Source organism: Erithacus rubecula (genome assembly GCF_903797595.1).
Source record: "Erithacus rubecula genome assembly, chromosome: 11".
In the NCBI taxonomy this organism is placed as follows: Eukaryota; Metazoa; Chordata; class Aves; order Passeriformes; family Muscicapidae; genus Erithacus; species Erithacus rubecula.
The window spans coordinates 7,253,950-7,275,039 of record NC_136663.1 but is presented as its reverse complement, the minus strand read 5'-3'; the positions used below and the strand labels follow the sequence as shown (position 1 = coordinate 7,275,039).

General features: G+C 40.3%; 1 long non-coding RNA gene across 1 annotated transcript in view; it reads right to left on the bottom strand.

The window, feature by feature from the left end:
* The window catches only part of LOC306806305, a 94,571-nt gene extending 74,712 nt beyond the window's left edge, over nucleotides 1-19,859 (bottom strand). The window contains exon 1 of the long non-coding RNA XR_013775445.1: nucleotides 19,768-19,859. This is a non-coding gene — a long non-coding RNA (uncharacterized lncRNA). The remainder of the gene's footprint in view (nucleotides 1-19,767) is intronic.
* Nucleotides 19,860-21,090: the final 1,231 nt, after the last annotated feature.

The following is a 21,090-nucleotide window of genomic DNA, read 5'->3' as shown; positions in this document are numbered from 1 at the left end:
CTTAAGAGCAAAACAGTCACTACAGCAAGAGTTACATCAGATTTGAGGCAGCTGCTGGATACTGGCCACGAAAGAGCTGTCACATAGACAAACACAGCTACTACTGATCTAGTAGTCAGGAATAAGGCTGAGCTGGTATCAAGTCATAAATAAGTAAAAATGTCAGGATTTTAAAGACAGCTGTGTTTTCCTGTAGTGAAAAATTAAAATTCTATGTTTGAAAGCATATATATTGCATTTATCAGGTACAAAGGAGGTCAGAAGGCTTCTCAAGACACTTTGAAACCACTTCCCAGTGCAAATACTGCCTGGAATAAGCCTAAGAGGTTCAAAACACACAGACTGACACATTTACTAGTTTTCCATTTAAAACTGTGAATTTCCCACTAAAAAACAACTTGAATTTGTTTTCTATGACAATTTTTTTCTTTCTCGTTTTCACATGCAGCAGCTGGCTGCTCTCTTTGGTGGTGCCCAGAGCAGCCCAGTAAATCCCTATGAGCTGAGGGAGAGGTCTGTCACCCAGTCAGGAGCACAGAAACTGAGCCACACCAGTTGCACAAGAGGGAGTGAGAGCAGCCCTGAATTTCCAGCTCTGCCCCAGGAATGTCAGAGCTGGTAGCTCTGGGAGCCACACAAATTTTCACTGGGTCTTGGTCCAGTTTGACAAGTATGTCATTGGAACTAGGACTTCTCAATTTTTTAGCACATAAGAATGTTCTGCTCAAACCACATCTTATTAAAATATTCCTTCCCATCTCTTAGAAAGGGTCTATGAAATTTTGAAAAGATTTTGGGGTGGAAGGAAAATGGGAGTATAGGTGAGAAGATATGAGGAGTACTTCAGGAGAGGGGAAACTTAGAAAAGTGAAAGTATGGGATGGGAGGGAAAGAGAACAATAAGAGACATGAGAAGGGGAAAGAATTTTCCAGCACAGGTAGTGGTAATCAGGGTGGGAAGGTTTTTCTCTTTTGTTACACAGTGCTTTGATTCATGAGTGCTCCATTTGAGGCCTGCAGCATAATGGCTCTGCTGCATGCAGAGTGGAGAATCCTGTCACATGGGAATCACCAGAGCAAAAGTGAATTTACAGTCCACAGCAGCTCCTGTAGTCAAGCCCAAACCAAATGCCTCTTGTTAAGGGTTGAATTTAGCTGGGAGCTCAAGAGCAGGACCCACCTCACAATCCTAGCACTGGCTCCCATCCCCAGTCAGCATCCTCAGGGCATCTTTCCAGTGAATTACTCTTCCTAGATCCCATCACCCAGCCAGAAGCAGGAACACAACTTAAATTAAGAGAAGAGTGATGCCTTCTAGCAAGATATGCTGACTCAATAACAGTCTCCTTCTGTCCCCTGGCAGGGGAAATAACGCCAGCTGCAAAAGAAAGAACTAATAGAGATAAATGACTGGAGTCACACGCAACCTTCCCAGTTGCCTTTTGAATGGTGAGACACGAACATAAGCATTGCACCCTGAATTGGCCGAGCTGGAGCTGGAGCCTGGCTCTGCCCTGCGTGCACAGAGAGCCCTGCAGGAGCAGCAAGGTGGACACAGCTCTCTAAGTAGCCCAGCCTGTCAACATTAGTGAAGGCCTTGGTTTCTAAACACCGAGCTGCACCGAATTTGAATGCTCCACTGATGACTGAACTGGTTAGGAATACAACTGAACAGCAGGCTGAATACCCAGCGAGGTATTGTGGGTAATTAGAGATTAATTACAATCCCATAGTTTGTATCATGGTTCAGGGTCAGCACGGGGTCAGTGCACATGGCAAACTTAGAGAGCTGTGGCTGGATGGATGACGCCAGCTCGGAGTGGCTCAGCAAAGTGAAGCGTACAGAAATGAGGAGCCAGTGAGGCTGGGGAGGGACTCACAGCCAGGGCGCTGGCGACAGCACTGACACTGAGTTGTGGGGCCTGCGGGCACTGAGGAAATGTTAACAAGCAGCAGAGAGAATACAGCTGCACTAACTATCCAACTGCAACCCTGACTTTTCCAATTAACCTTTTCCAGGCTTTCTAAGATTTGGGAAATCTAGGGCACTGTCCTGTTGTCAAAGAAAGCTCTTAAAGAAAGAAAAGTAGTGAGAAAAACTGACAAAAAGAAAAAAAAATAGAAAAAGGGTAAAGAACCTGGCTATTAAATTTTTATTTAAGGCTAAATCCAGAAAAATGTTTTGTCAGGCTGCAATGAGCTTTTTGGTAGATGGCATTCATAGGAAGTGTGGAATATGCGCTTGCAGTTCAAAGCCCATTTATCATTAAAGCCCTTCCCCTCCCATTGCCAGGAACAATTTGTCATATTTTTATCAACAATCAAGATATGCAAATAGCCTAAAACAGCTGAAAAGGCAAATCCATAACCCCAATATGCAAAATAGACAAGTGATAATGTAGTAGGTTGAAGATACAGAACAGAAGTGTTTGGTGGAGAGAGAAATAAATCAATATAAAACTCCCAAGTGGTCATTTTTGGCAGTTAATTATTTGCAGGAAGTTTTTCTCTTTTAAATAAACCAATTTTTTTTTAAAGATCATGAAACTAAAAAGCGAGCTTGTGGCATTCAGAGGAGGGTGAAGAGGAGACTGGTTCTTGCAAGGGCCAGCTGGTATGGAGAGGATATACCCGTCCTCTTGTGTGCCCCCAGCCGTATCCGCAGGTGGCTCCTGCTGCTGGGCCTTACTGAATGAGGATCTGTGTAAATTCCCAAACATATGAACATCAGTTCCTTTCTGTACAACAAGGGAGTATTTTCCCTTCTGCCTGGATTTGATTTCCAGAGGCATCTGTGCATTTGCCCAATTCCTGCCCAGTGCTAGGAAGCATTTCAAATTATTCTTCTTAATTTCAGGGGTGGCAGTAACATTTATGCTATTTCAGTAATAGATAAAAACATTCTTAATTTTATTTTTGGGTCTGGTTCTCTGGATATAAGATTCTCTAGAAGTGTGAAGTTCTTGATTACATTGGCAAAATAATACTGGGGTTTTTTTTTTCATAATTTGCATCCATACCTGTCAGAGCTTTTAATACAAAAGCAGGTCTCTAGAATTACCTCTGTTGGCAAATGAGAACAGGGGACAAATGAAGTGAATTGACCTCAGTACTGCAAGAGGCAGAAGCAGAGATGAGATCATTATCATAGTTGATTCCTAAACCAACATTCTTGCATCAAGTCCCAAGGAAAACAATCCATAAGAAGCATTTTTACTTTCCAATAGCTCTGGATTACCTTAGGGTTCTTCTTCAAATACCTAAATCAGAGAAACAAGCCTACAAAACTCTCTGACTCCTGAGTGAGGAGAGGTGGGAATGGCCAGAGCAATTGACTGCAGGAGCACAGATGTAGAAGAGAGAATAAAGAGCAGTTCACCTGCCCAGAGGGTTGGGAAGCCTGAACCTCCCAAAGGAGGGTGCCCAGTTGGAGGGAGCAGAGTGGCTGTTGCAGAAGGAAAAATGCTGAAACAGCAGTTTGAAGACCAGAAGTGGCAATGATAGCAGCCTGTCCAGCACTTCCCCACTTGCTCGAGTCAGCTACCCCCTGAGCATGCAGAGATCTCACTTTTCAAGAAGCAATAGTGTTTTCTGCAGTCTGTGCTCTGCACAAATGCTAAAAAGGGATTTCACATCATAAAATAAGTAGTATTTTAATTTCTCTGCTAAAAGTACCAGTCTACCCTTTCAATTGTATCAGAAGAACATCGCAGCTCTTGTGTTATATTTACAAGGCTTTCTCTTACACTTTCCCTAATAACAGGTGATTTTGTGTTCTTTCATCCTAGCATTACCGAGTCCCACAGAGCCATTACAGTGCAAAATCAAAGAGCTTCTGTATTTAACATTCTAAAAATGAATAAAAAGTATACAAAGTACAATCTGAAATGCTTCCTTTAAAAATGCCTGTTTTCCAAAAGTGTATAAATATGCTTGGACATGTAAATATCTTATCCACAGCTCTGGAAATTTGGGGATTTCCTGGTACTAAGCACTAACGCTGAGTGCTTTAATGCTTAGTGGGAGTGCCTGTCCTGCCTGTGCCAAGGGATTAAACCCAGTGCCCCATTTCTACTCACTGAGCTGGGGTGGAGTGAGGGCTGATGGGTTGAAGAGATGCTGGAGGGACATCACTATCCAGTCCCTTCCATTACATCCAAAATTAATTTATGGTTAAAGAGAACTTCATGGTGAGATGGTGATGATCCCTCTCCAAAGGTCACTGCAGGCTGTCCTTGTGTATTTCATTGCCATGTCACTGCATTCAAAGTTCAAATGAAGCAGTGTCAGTCAGAGAGACAGATATGTGCCCACCTTGGGCATACACAGACAAAAATGGCACATCAAATTTGCATTTTCTATCTTACAAGACTTTATCAGATTAAAAATAAGGACTGACTGGGTCTATTGGTTCAAACCTCCTAGATTTGGAAAGAACAGGTCCATACTAAAGCCTAATAACTTTGCATTGTACCCAAATGCAAAAAGCTGTCTTATTTTCTTTTAAAAACACAGAATTATGCATTTACCTGTAAACCTCTCAGCCCCACAAGACAGCAATAAAATCTCACTTATAGCTGTTAGCAATTTTCATAGAAGTAATTTTCATCTGTGAGTAACAATTACTTCATATGAAATATGTTTACTGTTGTCTTCAATTTCCCTCTAATGTAGCCAGTGACCTACATTCCACCTGCACAGGAATCCAGCCCTGATTCATTCTTTGTCTCTGGGAGCCACCCTGGGAAAGGTGCATTTTTGGCCTGATCCCAGTGCACAGTTGGAGTTGAATTCCATGCTGGATTTAAATATATTCATTGTATACAAACACAAACTGTTTTGACTAATCCATTTCCTTGATTTCAGGGATGGTGAGCCAGTTTGTTGACAAAAAAAGAACAATTCTTGCAAGTGTTTGCCTTTACCCAGAGAGTGATTCTCCAGGGGCACAAGAGAATAAAGGTTGCAGAGCATCCACAGAGATCTGCCATTTCTTCTACAGCTCTTTGTTCTTTTCATGCAAACCTATCCAGGTATAACAGAGCAAGAAAAAATGGGCCAAAATGTTTGTTACACTGAAATAAATTAAAAGAAAATACCACTGATGCCAGGATTCCCTGATTTTGAAGAACTGAGAATAACCTCAAGGTAAGATTTATCCTACAGTAGAGGCTAATGATGTATTACCAGAATTTAAGCAACAGCAAGACAATGATGTCTTGAAACCAGACATTTAATACATTTCAAGTGTATAAAGCATATTTGTAGAGTAGTGGATAACTGCTTGTATTTTCCATGGATTTTCCTTGATTTTCCATAGAGCTGTGCATTTAAAAGCTGAGAAGGGACACAGCCTTTTGCAAGCTCTCTATCAGCTGATGACAGAGCTGCATTTTCCCTTAATTTCTCTCAAGATACCAGTGCTGGCCCTGCAGCCAAACTTGTGGATGAAATATTTGTCATTCCAAGATCAGCACCTAAATGCAAAAGCCAGCAGAACTACATGACAAAACTGGCCATGTGTCATAATTTCCCCAAAATGATCCTTGGTCTGTGTCTCTATAGAAGCTTCCAAAGGTGGAGCACAGAGGCATAAGCCTGTGTTCAGACATGGAAATCTGCAGAGAGGGGAAAAAAAGCCCAAACACAGACTCAGACTGCACAGCTGACATGGGAGAGCCAGGGAAAGAAGGCACCTCCTATTCTAAGGTCCCAGGTGCATGCACAAGGAAAATCTTCAACAAAGGAATCAGAAGAACAATTTCATTAAAAGGCAAAGAAGATTAGCTGTGCCACACCTTGGGAACTGGAGACAACCAACCAAGCTGGCACAGCACTGCAGAGCACCCTGGCATTGGGTTCTGACAACTTACTGCATCTGTAAGCTCCAGGAACTGCTTGCATGGGCTGTTCCTCCTCCACAGACCTCATAATAAACCCTGTTCTGCCATTTAACTGTTGTAAAAATTATCATGTCAATGCTGTCTTCTCAGATTAGAAGAGATATTGATTGTTTTGAAATGTGAACTTTTTGATGTAATTTGAAGTTGCCCAGAGAATGGAAATTCTGATTATCATTAGGTTTTATAGGACACTAGCAAATGGCAAATGTGTTAAAAGGAAGAGAAAGGCACAGCTAAAAATAAAATAAATTGAGAAGACACACTAAAATGTATGTCTGCTTTGGTAAATAGAAACTCATTGTGCCATGAAATAAAAACTTAAAAGAATGTGAGATTAGAAAATTCTCTGAGCCTTGTTTAGTGTCTTTTGCTAGAGGCCTGTTCTTGTTTTGAATTCCTACTCCCATGCAAGGTGAACCTAGGTGTATTTTTATCATGTATACATGATTACAGTGATATATTATTAAAACAAGCTAATCACTACAGTGGAAAAAGGTAATATAAAATAATTAATAAATAATTTGAAAGTAAGGAGCATATCCATATTTTACCATCCCTCATTCAACTACCACTAATAAACTTTATTAATCATCACTGTAGACCAGCCAGTGGCTAACCACTGTGTTACTTGAGACTTCCCAGACCATATTTCAGAAATTTAAGAAAGACAACTCATGTTTCATGGAAGTAATTAGACAGGCCCAGTGGCTAATTATCTGGGAACATTGCAAGAATGATTGACTGTCATTTACTTACTATAAGATGAGGTATATTTTTTCCAGAAATATATCTTGACATTGCATTTATACAAAAGATCAGGCAGACACATTCTCAGAGAGGTTAGAGCAGCAGTGATCAGCAAAGTGATCCCAAGCAAGTGGTGGAAGCACCTGAATCTGAATATATCAAACACTCTTAGCAACATTTACAATCCCATTGTAGCAACCTTGCCATTCAAATTTCCTCACATCCTTGCACTGTCCCAACCTTGCTGCTGGTGTTTGCACCACTAATTTCAACAGGGATATGTTTTTAATAGAGTAATGCTGAAAGAGGGAAAATCATCAATGACAGGGTCTTCCAGGTGAAATCAAAGAGGAGAGAACTGGTGGATTCTCTGTTCTCATTGGTGGACTGGTGTCCTTTGGCATTGTCATGTCTTCTGGGATGTCAGCTTAGCACACAGAGACAGATTTGGGTTTAGACTAAAATTTGCCTCAATATATTTTGGAATTGCAACCACCTCTTTATTCATTCATATAATTTCATCTAAGCGATATCTTTGATGGAAAGTCAACAAGGTCTTAAAAATTTGAAGGCGTTTTTAGCCAACACTAAAACAAGCATATGCTTTTCTTAATCAGGTTTGTATTTATTGCAAACTCCTGAAACTCAGTTTGGCAATTTCATATGTAAACCAACTCCCTTTGGAATGTATTTTGTTTAATAATTTCAAAGCAACTTGGTTAGAAGCACTGGAGAACAGCTTGCTGTCTGATATTACTTTCTACTTCATTTTTTGCAGGTGACATACCATCACAGAAAAAAATTCAGACCAAATCACTCTTCATCTGCTTCTGTCTTTGGCAGGCATTTAAGCAGAACTTACTTATTTTAATCTTTCTATTTGACTGACATTTTCTGAGTGGGAAGATGACATACAGTACCAGTTCACAATTCTTTAATGGCCAATTGAGAAATTAGAGAAAAGTCATGATCTCTGAAAGAATTCCTGCTCCAATAAGATTAATACTACAAACACTAATAACTTTCTTGTTATCATTTCTGTATGACAGAAGCATCAAGTGACATTACTTTATAGGCAAAAATCACTGACAGCTGCCATCCTTAATCCCAGTTCAGGCCTGCTCTAGGCAAATCTTACATTCTTATTATTGAGAATTTGATTGAATAAAGGCAAGGTCAGCACTTCCAACATAGTCCCCAGACAAATCATTTTTCACTTATCATTTTATGTTTGTGTATGAACTACTACATTATTAAAAAATGAAAAAGTTTATGAAGAACAGACAGTTTTATGGAACTCTATGTTTACAATACTGCTGTTTGTCAGGGGTAATTTTATTTACTGTTCTTATCAACACACTATTCTGCTGATGGACAAATTTACAGCCTGAACAGAGAAGTTCAGAGTATAGGAAAAGAAGAGTTCACACTCTTACAGATGAACCACAAACCCATCAGTAGCAGGGATCAGTTCTCATGGTTGTGAATTTGCACCCCAAAGGGATTACAAGTCTGTGGGCTCCAATGATGCTGATGAAGTTCACTCTAAAACCACAGGTGATAAACACCTTTCTGTAAGATTTTAATGGAAACCAAAATGGACTCATGTATTTTACTTTTGCATGTACAGTTTTGGGCGACTGTATAGACACAGAAGTACAATTGTCATGGACATTACTATTCTATGCTGATTAAATGGGTATTGTTAATGATAAAAAAATAGAAAAGGGATAATTTTCATTTTATTTTTTAAAGAAAGTTGCACAGCTGTTTTTTCTAAACAAATATTTTAAATAAATGGAACTAAGTTCACAAAATTTACATATTCAATTACCAGGCTCTTCCTTGATGGTCAAATAAATCAATTTTTTCTTCAGCCTCTTGTAACTGTCATGCCAGTGCAAGTACAAAATCTACTTATCTACTGGCATATGCTCCTGCCAGCTTAGCAAGACTGAGTGATTCATTTGCACTGTGGTATTCATGTACTATAGATAGGCTTCATAAAACCTTCAATGATTATAGTTAATAAAAGTGAGCTCCAGTGACAACAAAATACACTGAGGGTACAATTAGAGACTAGGTATTGGATGAGTAATGAATATGAAGCTAATTAAAATTCTACTACTCACCAAAAAATGGCTGCTAAAGTGTGATTCAGTGCTCCTAATCATTCTTTAAAATATTATTATCGTACATGTAAATAAATCCTTAGGCAGTTCATTACCTACTTTATATAATGGGACAAATTTTAGCCTTCAGAAACTTATGGATGTTTACCCTGTTTCTAAAGGCCAGACATAATTTGGCAGAATGGACATTTAACAGAACTCTAAATACCAATTTCTGAATATTTGCTAATCATTTATTATTCTTACATATGTCAGTGCAGCTGAATTAACTGGGCTTGTGACTGGGCAACTAAACATAAGCCAACATTTTATTGGGAAGAATTTTGCCATCATCTTCTCCTTGAAAGGTTTGATGGCTGTTAAACCTGGACATACAGGTCAAATCATGTAGCTCTGAAAACTTTCCCAGACAGGTGAGAAAATCCAGAGGTGAAGGTACCTCTGAGTGGTAGACTCTGTCCAAAACATCCTTAGTGAGCTTAGAAGGATGATACACTCTATGCCCTATACATGATACACTTCCATCCCTTATCTGTACCTCATGCACAGATAGTGAAGGGGGAAATCAGCATGATGGTAAAGACCTGGAATGCCCTAGCAACACATTTTTCAGGCTTGGAGGGTCATAGTTCTGTTTTCCATTTCAAAATTAATTTCGGTATACATTTCTCCACACATATTTCACTTCAGTGTTTTTGCAAGAGCTCCTTCCACAACTAAAGGGGAATCAAATCAGGAAACAAATCAGGAAACTCAGATACCAATTTGCATCTGAACACTCTGACTTCTCAAACTCTTAGTTAGCCTTGGTGTCTAACTGAGGGCAGAGCTGACTCACGGGGACTGCTCCCACGCAGATGTATCTTAGGAAACAAGAAGCACAAGAGTTACAGGATGAAACAGAGCAGCATGCAGAAACCTCCAGAAGTCCCCAGAAGTCAAGTGGAATGACAGCATGTCGGGGCTCACCTCAGCAAAAACTAATTCCTGTTTGAGGCTCATACCCAAGATTTGAACATTTCATCAGGCAGAAATGCTGCCTTAGACCTCCATGCACTGCTACAGCCAGGGTAGAGGAGTCACATCAGGCACAGCTCTGCATTTCTAATCCTCTCCTAACTAATAATTAGTGCTCCACCTTGGACAGGCACAGGATTGCCTTGGAAAACAGGAAACAATGTAAGAAGTATTACTCAAGCAAGTCCAGATGTTGCCCATGGTACTTGGAGGGCATACATGCATGACAGTTTTCACAAAATTGTTCCACAAACACATCAGAGCTACCGAAAAGAAAGCACATTTCTAAATTATTATAATGCTGTCTTTTTTATAGGAATGCATGGACAGAACATGTGTACCTCTGTTCCTAATGAGTGTGACCCAACAGTCTTTTGTGATCCATCCCAGTGATGTCTCTACAAAGGTAGTGGCCAATTAACCATCAAAATGCTGGTCTTTTGCTAGGCTGGTTATTTTCACATACTGCAATACAGTGCAGTGTTTGCTGAGAAAAATGTAAGTAGAGAAGTTTAATTTTATAAGCAAGATCTGTTTAATTTTGCCAAACTGGCAAGGATTACATTCTTTGGCCCAGCTCTTAATTTCCTTCTGAATATACCATCTCATGATAATTTAAATTTGCTGAAAACTATTTGGTGAAAACCAAACACTTGAATTTCTGGTCACCTTGCCAGTTGCCCTGCCCTTAGCCAATAACAAAAGGTTTTAAGATAGAAACTGGACTATTTAACCTTCATTAATCATTCATACTGTTCAAACACATCATCCAGTAACTGAAGAGGGGTTAATGGTAGCTAACTTGAGGCTGTTGTCAAAAGTAGGTTTAACTTTCTATGAACTCACTGGACACAAAGAATGCAGCCTGCTCACTATTCTGAATGTCACCAGCTCACAGCAAACTGATGACTACTAATGGTAATTAAATACCTCTGCAGCTATTTGTACCAATAACAAAGAGTTACTGTCAGAACTTGAATGAGGTCCATCTGCCCATTTTTAAAGAATGTTAACATTCTGTAAGTGATAAAGCAGATGGCAACCCAAAAAGGAGAGACAAAATCAAACTTCTATTATAGTCCCTTTCTGGACTTGCTCTGGATTCCCTAATGTTTCTCCTCAAAGACAGAAGCTTAAGAATAAAACTTGTCTACAGATCTGCTTTTCCCCTGCAGATTACCCCACTATTTCCTTATATCAGAGACTAAATCCTCAGTTCCAGTGAGCTGATGGGGAAGAACCATTTTACCACTGCTCTGGCCACCCTCACTTCACCATCAACATGGGACTTGGTGTCAGCTGGGTTTGAACAGAGGGTGGAAACACAGTTACTTCTCTTGGTAGACTGCAAACTGGCAGGGGTCAACTGTGAGTATTTGCAAAGACAGCCAAAAGTTCTTCCAAAGTAGTCCAGTACGGTTTTATTAATGTGCTTGACTCATGACATTTGTGAGCAGTTATGGAAGAGAATTTTCTTCTCTGCACCTCAATTATAACATGTATTTTCCTAAAATCTATCACCCTAGGATTTACTCTCCATTCAGGAGAATTATTTGGACTGAACCCTTCTGGGTTTGTCCAGTTAATTTCATTTGCAGATAGATTAAATGTTCAACTATTTAGTGACTCTCCTTATTTATTCAGGAGGCAGTCCCCATAGAGCAGGCAAACTTTGATCGGGCCAGGCTTTACCCTCTGCAGAATAAACACTTTATCCAAGTGACTCCTTGGTGGTAGAAGCTGGGGAGTAAAAGAAAAAGTCAAAACTTCTGCAGTTATTTACTGTATTTATTGACTCACTGTTCATAGCAGGCAAATTTATGCTAATGACAGAAAAACACTTGTTTCATCTGCCACATCAACAGCCCTGCAGTGCATCAGCAGTACCTCAATAACCAGTTTTCTCTCTATTGGGGAAATATTCTCATTCTCTGTAACCATGTCCACATCTAGACCAGGAGCAGTGGCTATGGCCCACCTCTGCCACATCTCAAACACATTTGTTATGCCCAGTCTGAAAAAACAGATTTTTTATTTCCTCTGTAAGGTCACCTTGTCAGATTATTGTATCAATCCACTAGTGTAATGAAAGTACACACTTACTACTACCATTTTACAAATAGTGCATCTGACTCTCTAAGGTTTTTTTTTTAAAGCAAATAATACTACTGGCTGCATTTAAATTTTCAGCTTTCAGCCAGAATTAGAAACTGTGAAACACGGTTTTGATTGCAAGATTTTTCTATTTTCAAAGGAAGAAACAGCATTGCTATCATTACTTTAGATATTATTCACGTTCCTTAAGTTTCTGCCTCTTCATTAAATAATTACTCGTAGTTTTCATTGCTATATTTGAGAAATGGTTAAGATTTTTTTTTTCCTTAATTAAAATGAATCAATTAGAATAATAAATGAAATTATGCTCTGGAGCAGAGAAAGCCAGGGACAATTTAGAACTAGAATTCTCATCTTTTCTAGCATCATTTTCAAAGTCCCAACTCCTGTTCAGATAAAAACTCCAAATTTTTAAGTCTTAATTCAGGCAGGCTCTAAGCAAGTGCCATGGAATAGTCCTGCTGTCCCAGGGAGCTGAAGCTGTCAGAGGTCAGCAGAACTATCATGTGCCCATGGCCATCTAGTTTGCTGCTGTCATGCTAAATCAGGAATTGAATTATATCTGAATCATGTGTTTGCATCTCCTGCTTGTGCTAAATAATGCACTTGTGTGATGGCTGAAGTTATTCCTGAGTCATGCCTGTCCAACACCATAATCCTGTGCATGTGGTCAGAAGGGACATTTACAAGTTCTGGGGCACAGATGTCCCTCTGTACCCATGGCTGCCTGTACAGATGTGTGCTTCCTTCTACCAAAATCTGCAGAACACACAGTCGAGCTGATGACACACTCAAGAGATTTCTGTAAGTCCATTTGACTGCTAGAAGCACAGCAATCTCCCAAAACTGCTAGTGCAAGCACATACTCAAAGTGTTATCATTTCCATACTGTCTTGTATAATTCAATTTTTTCCTTAGAGATAGCAAAGTTTCTTTTAGAAACAGATCAGAAATTCCTTGATCACTCAGTGCAATTCCTTCTGTTGTGTCAAATTTGTTTAAAAGCAGTTTCTGGGGAGGACACTTGGATCTACACTGATTCTGGCAAATTTAGTATAGTACATCCCCATCACCCAAGAAAACTGGCAGAAGTCATGTAGCTAACATTACACTGGTGTCAGACCCTGTATCCACAGAAGCTGTTTTAATTTACCTAAACTGACCTGAAGAAAACTGATGCAATTTCCAAGTGTTGATTGCTGTGATGGGAAGAAGGGATGTTTAAGCTGAAGGGTAAACGGGCCACTGGCTTCACAGACCACTTTCTTTACTACTATTTGTGTTTGACTGTTCTGCTGCATATTTTTAATACAGGTGCAGAAATATAGAAAATAAGATTTTTGGTTGTTCTAGTGAAGTGTTCTGCCATACAGTCACCAAGATTTGCAGGGAGAAAAGAAGCTGTGGCTTAACTGGGTGTCACTGACTTTCAAAGACTGACTTTATAGATTTCATCCTCAACTCTTCTTCAGAGAGCAGCCCCCTCTCCCTTGCTTGCTGTGGCAAAGGTGTTAGACAGGCTATAACAGACCCACAGCATCCCAGAACTTCACAGCCCTCACTGTACTGCACACTGAGACTAGCCAGGATTTTGGAGACATGAGCTGGTGAGCTCAGACCCCACTACTTCAAAAAAGACCCCCAGGCACTAGAACTAAAGGAGAATAGCACTTCACATGAACTGAAGCACAGCTGACTTTCCACACAAAGAAGAGCAAAATAATTTTTTTAAAAGTTAACCGAACTTTTTGAACATCACCAGCGGTTCATCTTTGAGATCACACTGAGCTCCCTGTGAAGATCTGGGCAGCTTCATATCCTGGCTGGCAGTATTGCAGAGAGTCATTACTGAGCAGATCATGATCCAAAAGGGGGAATGAGCCTCTCCTGTGCTGACGTAAGGAAACGTGTTGGGATGTCAAACATAGGTGCTGCACATCAGGCCTGTCTGAGCCTGCAGGCTCCAGAGTCAGATACAGCATGGCCCTGCTGAGCCCTCTGAGCAAACATCACAGCCTGCTCACAGCCTTCCCTCTGTGGCCAAAGCTGACATGTGAAGGAGATGCTGAGGACACTTATCAAAATGACAGGGGGATGCAAAACTCTGCAAACATCAGAGGACTCATCTCTCCTCAGGTCTGCAACCTTTGCCTGAAGGGAGGCTAAAAATCAGCATTCCAGAAAACTAAAGCTGCAGGGCTCCTCTGTCATCTCTTTCTTGAGGAACCAATAATATCAAATTTACACATTGATTTAATTAATTAACCAACTCAAATATTGCCTGAGTAGCTGTGAAACTCTAACAAAGGCACACACCAGGCAGACACAGGGCAGCCAAATGAAGTCACAGAACTTCTGTAGTGAATGATTTCTCCCTGTGATTAGATTGATTAATGTGCTAGTAAGCATTTGTTTCATTAGGTACAAACTGCAACAAACTGTTGATATGTCTGCAGGATGTGTATTCACAGTGCTACTGAATGGGTTTTGAAGCTCATTTGAGAAGTTGTCAGGCTCAATACAGATAAACATTGTGTTTGATATTGTTTTTGTGGGAGAGATTTGCAAATTACATTGTTAATCCATCTCTGAAGGGGAAAAGCATTTATTGTCTAAGAAGAATGAACTTGTTAGATGACATGTTTTGAAGACAAAGTGCAAGTGCACAATATTTTCTTCCTCTGCTCTGGGAAAAATAAGTAAACATTTCCCTAAAATAGCAAGAAGCAGCTCATTATGATCACACAGTTTACAAGAGCCTGTACATGTTCACACTTCTTTCTGTCTCAGTGTGCTCACTTGACTAGAGATTGACATAACATATTAAACCTAAGTATCTAACTTGATCTTGTAATGAAACACCTAAAATTTATGAGATAAATCCATGTTCTTTTCTTTGCTCTTTTGTGCACATGTACAGAGCTACACTGTGCTAAGGAGCTCCCTGTCACCTTCCTTTCGGTTTTTCAACTCTTCAGAAATTAACATCTTAAAAAACACTTGCAAAATAGTTCTGGACATAAAAACACATTCCTTATTTCTCACTGGTGAGATGAGATATGTGTGAAAACTACCAGCAAATTAATAAATTCCATGGTCCAACATCTCTTGTCATAGTCCCATCATACAGTACACGGACATGTTCTGTACACAGGTGCAAAGTTGTATTGGTTCCACTACTGAGCTTACTCACTATCTTAATTTCTAAACACTCCCCTGACAACAAAATGGCATTTTTTCCTTAAAACACATTTTTCCTTAAAACTAATACCATTCATGCAGAAATCAATGCTGAAGAACACATAACACCATAGAGATTTATCAGCTGTGTTTGTAGTTCACACTCTCTTTGTAGAAAGAGCTGACCTTATACATAAAGCAAAATAATTGAGGTCATTCACATCACAGACAACAGCAATAAAGCTTTTCCTGCCTGTTTGTCCTCTGTGCCATTATTAGAGTATTTGCAAATAGCTATGAAATTCTAGCACCTGAAGTTACTCAATGAACCTGCAGAGACATTAGTGGTAGAGTCACATCATCTAACTTGAAGTCCATAATTCAGTCAGGTAATCTCAGTTACCCCTTTAAAATCACAGGCTTCTCTGCAGAATAAAGCAAGGCACTGAAGTCCTGCTGCATAGGGTCAGCCAGAAACTTCTCTGCTCTGATTCTGAAAGAGATATAAAGTGACTAACTTAGCCAGCTGAGAAAGGTGCCTAAAGCTGAAGTATAAATACTTCCCCTAGGATGAGTATTTTTAGAAATGGGTTGCTGGATCTATTAATTCTAAAAATACAAAAATACAGCTTTACACTTCATATTGCTATTTGCTATATAGCATATAAGATACTTCTGCTTTCACCTTCAGGTTTTACTGGAGGTTGCTTTGTTTTCCTACAGATAAAAATTTTCTCTTTCCTAAGTTTGCCCCAGATTTTTCTGCAAATTAAGATGAAGAGCTCTTGGGCTGATACATTGGGTAGAAGAAGTCCAAAGGACCTTGAACACTTTGCAGAGAAAGAAATTTACATCTCCTTACACCAGCCAGTACTGAAGAAAACCTTCTCAGAGAGAAACGAATCTTGAGTGATGCGGACTAGAAAAGAGACACCTCTGTGTAATGCACAGGTTCACTGACATGCACTGCAGCAGGGATGTGTCAGAGAAAATCCATCAGAAAGGAGTGCTTTTTCCTCTGCCTGTTTCCATTCAGGTCATGAGATTGTGGGGAGCAGGATGTGGAAGGGAGGAAACGCTGTTATTCCACATTACAGACACAAAGCCAAGTGAAAATCCACATTACAGGCAGCACTATACTGGAGTCAGAAGCTCTTGGCTCTAAGTATTGGATAACTCTTTTTCCTCTGGATTCTCCTGGACCTCCATCTGCCCTTGCACAGTCACACTCAATAAATAGCACACTAAAACAACCTGTACAAGGCAGGCCTTACAGCCTTTGCTTTCTCTGCAGAGAAAATGACCCTGAAAACAGCAAAAAAAAGAAATCGTGTGTCAGGCATCCTTCTACAGTGGCTGAAATGGAATGGTGAAGCAGGGAAGCATTCCTACATGTATTTTAAGGAGCCCAGGGGATTACTGGGCCTTCCAAACAACACCCCTGGCAATATCTCAAGCACAGTGAGCAAGACCACTACTCAGAGCTTTGTGCATAAGCTCACACCAAGAAAGAGCTGGTCGTGTTTCTGACATGACTGGCGCTTTGGAGGGATCCTTGAATACAGCTATGTCTCTTGTTGGTTAATGAGGGCTTTGAAAAATTGCTCATCTTGGCTAGCACAAAAACTAGCATTCATGGAATGGAAACCTTCCCCCTTTAACTGAAAAGCTCTATGTAAGCAAAAGGTTGCTTCGTGTTTGACACTGTTTAGCAAAGCGTGGCAACGAGTGAAGTCTCCTGCCCCTTTACAGAGCTTGGTATTTAGATGCATTCTCTTTTGTGCTAAAAATAACAAAGGCAGTATTTGGAAGAAATCAGAATAGATGAGCTGATACATTATTGATAGAAGCTTCAAGCAGCCTACCACTCTGTTTTGTTATGTGGTTGAAGCTCAATTTTTAATGAAGCAACCTATGAAAATCTGATGGGGTGAAAAACATGACCTCTAAATGATACTGTACACAGAAGTTCCCATCAGTTCAGATAGCTGAACTGCCCTCTTTCACATCCCATCAGAGATTTACCTCAGCTTGACCCTATGGTTTACAGGCAAGAGAGACAATGCCCTGACTCAGACAGGAAAGGTGGCATTAGAGGGATGCACAACTCTGAAAGAGGACTAAACAAACCAGTCTTTTCTCCTATTGTGTGGAGTTTCCATCATGTGCATACTGACTAATGCTCCATCCTATTAGAAACACACCTCCAATTTGTTGAGAACATGTTTACTAAAACATTGTTTGTATAGAAAAATCCACGGGAATCACACCATTAAGTGCACCAGGAGCAGAACAGCATGACAAGGAGGTACACTGAATACCCAGAAAATACTAGCAGAAACAATTTTAAAAACATATGAGCATAGGATTAACATAAGCCAGTCCTGGAGTATTTGTTCTTGATGATGCAAGAATGGAGAATTTATGCAACTGGGCTTTTTTGGCAAGGGGTTAAGTCTTCTGTCTAAAATAACTATTCTACTGTAATTTTGACTTATGCCTTATTCTCTACAGTTGTGATCACATCCTCAGACTGCAGTCAGAGAAACTGCCCTTCCATCTTCTAGACTCTTTTGCTAAAATCTAGAAATGCAGCACATATAAATGATCCTTTTTCATTCAATGACCTCCTAATCTGATAACAAATCAATATGTGTTTCTGATTCCCAAAAAACTAATACTTCCACTATGAATACTAGCTAATTTATGGTTTCTGCCCTTTATACAAAATGTAATCTACTGGCCTAGAGTAAAGTTACATTGATGATAAAAAGATGACATTTCATGGGGTTGTATGCAACTCAGAATAAGAAAAGAATAAGTGGAAAATGCTTTTGTAAAATTAATTATAAATGTGATCATATATCAGGGAGATAGTATAAATGATTCAGCAGCACAGCATGTAAAAAAAGAGAAGCTCAATGCACTTCACAGAGAATATTAAGCCATGAATATAGAACTTTGTATAGTAAAAACTAAACTTTTGCCTGGCCTTCATGAATCAAGTTCATGATTTTTATTCAGTTCATGTTCTCAGACATGTCATGGATGGGTGCAAAATCACCAATCTATCTTCAATGAGTTTTTTAGGTCTTGAATCAGCATTTTAAATTTTTTTTAACATGTGTTATTGCATTTCTATATGGTACTATATGCTTCTGTCTTGTACCAATCTTCAGAGAAAATTTAGAAATACTATAGAGCATTCACTGGCACTTCATAAGTGAAACTCTTAAGGTACAATACAAACATACTATAACCCTCCCATATTATAACGCATGAAACTGAACAGGTATTCCTAACATATTACTCAAAGAGCTTCACTTGTTATCACTAATCACTTCACAACAGAGTATAATCACTTTCACAATGGAAGAACAAGGAAAAGGGGAAAAGAGAGAAAGAAAAGAAGTAGAACAATACTTGTCAAGAAAAATGTCAAAATTAGAACCTTGATCTCCTCTGAGTTACACTACTGAAAATCCACCAAGAGCAGAGAGACTTTTGCTAAGTGTTGCATTAGAAATCACCTGGTTTTCCAAAGTGACCTACATTCAAGTCATGCTTAATCACAAGACCCCTCTTCTTGCCAGACTTCTGAACTCAACTCCAGCAGGATATCTTTTCTTTCTCCAATTTGTTTTAACTACTACACTTATGTGCCTCTTGGACTGAGATTCACAGAAAACTCTTTTAAAATATTAAGCACCAAATTAAACCTCTTGTTTTGCTACCTAGCAGAGTGGAAGAATGACCTTGTGATTAAAAGGGTTGGACTAGGATTCAAAACTCTGATTTAATTCCTCGCTTCATGAGAGGATCCTTGTATGACTTCATGTAAATCACTTACTAAATCTCTTTCCACTTCAATTTCTTGTCATAAAACAGGGATAAATGATTATATTATCCCTGTGGCCATGCCATGAAGATTTGCACAGCCTCTAGCTGCCCAGTGCAATAGTGTGTCAAAGACAGCAGCAGACTGCAACGATGACTTATCAATTCCCTTCCTGGAAATTGTCCCACATACCTTGCTAGAAAGCTTAGGCCTTCTACAAAATCAGTTAATATGCTTCTCTTCAACCAGAATGAGAGCACATTTAGAAAATGGGGGCTGAAGGAGGCCCTCAGGAGCAGGCTGAGAGAGATGTGCCATGCACACATGGCCATCCACACCCAGCCCTGCTCTGCAGCGGCGTCCCGGCTGCCACCACTCCTAGGGCTGCACCCTACTACAGGTTTTGCTTGTTTCAAGGGACATATTTGATATGACCTATCATTAGAATGTTACAGCACCATAAATTGGCTCAAGCTTGAAGTGAATCTACCCAGAAATGGCCCCAGAGGGATAATGTGTGTCCTGCACAAAGGTTGCTGCAGGCCCGGGCTGCTCCTGCTGGCCCTGCCCTCTGTGCCTGGCACAGGGCTGGTGTCCCAGCTCTGGGGGGTGGCATGGACACCTAAACACGAGCAAGGGGGAACAGCTCTGCTCCACAAACCAGCACTGGGATTCCCTCCCCCTCCCCTGGTGCTTTTAGGGGGTTAACTTTCTCACAATCAGATATTGGGACAATCTAGAGTTTCAGGCCCACAGCCCGTCCGGCAGCTCGAAGCGAGGGAGTTAAGCATGATGCCCCTGATAATTTGTGTGTTTCTCATGCAGTTCTGTTTACCTCAGAGAATAGCTCAGATTCATGCGGTGGCTCATCTGTTTGTTTCCCAGGAGTGTCCTCCTCATCAGGTACAAATGACTTGTTGTTCCCCGTGCTGTGTGCCTCCTTGGTGACGGATAGATGAGCCCGGCTGGCTGAGCTCTGGGACTCTAATGTGATCTGGGTCGCGCTCGTGGCGGGTGGGGGGAGCGCGGGGCAGGCAGGGGCGCCGGCGCTGTGAGAACTGAAATCCCCTGGAGCTGCCCATGGTCAGCTGCATTTCCAACCCGCCTGCAGCCCGCTGCCAGCGGCTGCACCAGCCCGGGGGGACAATGGCTCCAGGGGCAACGCTGGCTGAAAAGGCAGGTCTAAAAATAGACCTCTGGAGGGCTAAAATCAGAGGGGCAACGCTTTGAGAAAGCGTTATTTTATTTGGTTTACTAGGAGGGATATTTTGTGCAGAGTGCAAAGTCACCATGTTTAGTGCCTTGGACTCTTTGAGCACTCAGGCCCAATTCTACCCCAAGTCACCAATCCATTCCTTTTACTTATTTACCTTTAGAGTTATGCAACTTGCAGCCCAAGCCACAATCCTCTGTTTTGCTGGCTGCCTGCCTGATGACAGAAGATGCGATTGTATTTATAAAATCAGCCTACACTCCTTTCATTTTTTCTTTAGAAGCTCATTTTTATAGGCAGTCTTAATTTGGCAGTTACACTTCAGCAGGGATCACATGCACATTTTTTCTTTTGATTCACATAGTTTCAGATGCCCTGCACTCCATTCAAATTCAACTCCATGCACAGTGAAGCCAAGTTTCACCAGCACTATGACTGAAATCATACATTTCTGGGAACATCACAGTTTCAACAGAAAACCTTAAACTGACCCCATTTCTGTCAAATCTGGATAGAGATTCATCAAAAAAGTTCAAAAAGTCCTTAACAAAACCTAAGTAAAAGCTCAGTGTCGGCTCTTAATGATATCCACATGAGTTGTGTTGCTGACAGCAGAGGCAGCAGGATTGGGATCCCAGTTAATTAACCTCCACATTTTACACTGTGCACAGAAAACATTTCACACAATTCCACTTGTCTCAATCAACTGGCTCAATTAATAAAAACAGGTCTGGGAACATGCTCCCACTGGATTTGGGGCAGAGTCTTTGGTTTGCTTGCATTCTCTACATTCTCTGATAGGAAATCCTGTTGATTCCATTTTCGTCTTCCTCTCTCTCTCAATTTGAAAATAGAATCTATGATTTTCCATCATTTCCACTTAGATAGAAATATGTTGTGAAAGGTAATTTTATTGCTGAAAAATAATCTTCCTAATGTCAGCCA